The sequence below is a fragment of the Melopsittacus undulatus genome, chromosome 15 (assembly GCF_012275295.1).
Source record: "Melopsittacus undulatus isolate bMelUnd1 chromosome 15, bMelUnd1.mat.Z, whole genome shotgun sequence".
Taxonomy (NCBI): Eukaryota; Metazoa; Chordata; class Aves; order Psittaciformes; family Psittaculidae; genus Melopsittacus; species Melopsittacus undulatus.
This window is the reverse complement of record NC_047541.1, coordinates 677,039-677,976: the sequence shown is the minus strand read 5'-3', so window position 1 is coordinate 677,976 and position 938 is coordinate 677,039.

Genomic DNA, 938 nt, shown 5'->3' with positions numbered 1-938 from the left:
CCAGGGCATTAATCTCAGAGCAATCTCTCTGAAATTCAGAACATACTCTATGCTAAATTGATACGATACGAGTGGAAGATCAACCTCCCTCTTTTAAAGACGATGGAATTCACAGTGCTTGTAAGGAGCCTTTTCTTCTGAAATCTTCTGTGATTCCAACAAGTTGAACATTTCCCAGGAATACAACTACTGGAGACAAATCTATTTTTAAAGCCCCTTCCCAGTTCTTTTGTCTTGCAAGAAACAGCCTGTTTAGCTATAAAATATTTCTTCTTCCAAGTACATTACAGGTATGTCTCAGTTCAATAGACATTTATAGGAAGAGCTACATCAGATACACCTGAACCCTTACCTCAGCATACAGTGAAATAGGGAATGGGGGTTTTATTCTACTAGTCACATTAGTGGAGATTACATGGCCTGTGGGAAAAACAGGACTAGCCCATTTTAAGTTCAGGTCAGGCTGTGTTCTCCTGCTACATGGTTGGGTTATTTCTAGGTCTGAATGGACAGACCTTGCACAAACCCAACATCAAAATAGAAATAAAGGTAATAGGGTCTTTTAAACCCAATATTATCCCTATGTTTCCCCTCCCTGTCCTCCTGAATGCAGTAAGCCCTCAGGGGAATCGAGTTTAAGAATGCTTTATTCTAGGCGTTCATTTTAATTACAGCCATAATTACTCCTGTGCATGGGTATGACCCAGTTAACAAACCCATCTTCTGCATCTCATGGTCTCCCGACCCTGCCCATCTCTGCGAGGAGGAAACCTCAGCTCCTGGCAACAAGGAGCAAACTTATTTTTGAAACAAGCCGTCCAACTGGTTGCTGCATCTTAATGAAAACGATTTTTAAAGAACCCAACACATTTCTATGTATATAAACAGCCCTTCCTCCCAAACCTGGTTAGACAAGAATGTTCCTGGGTGTGGACTGC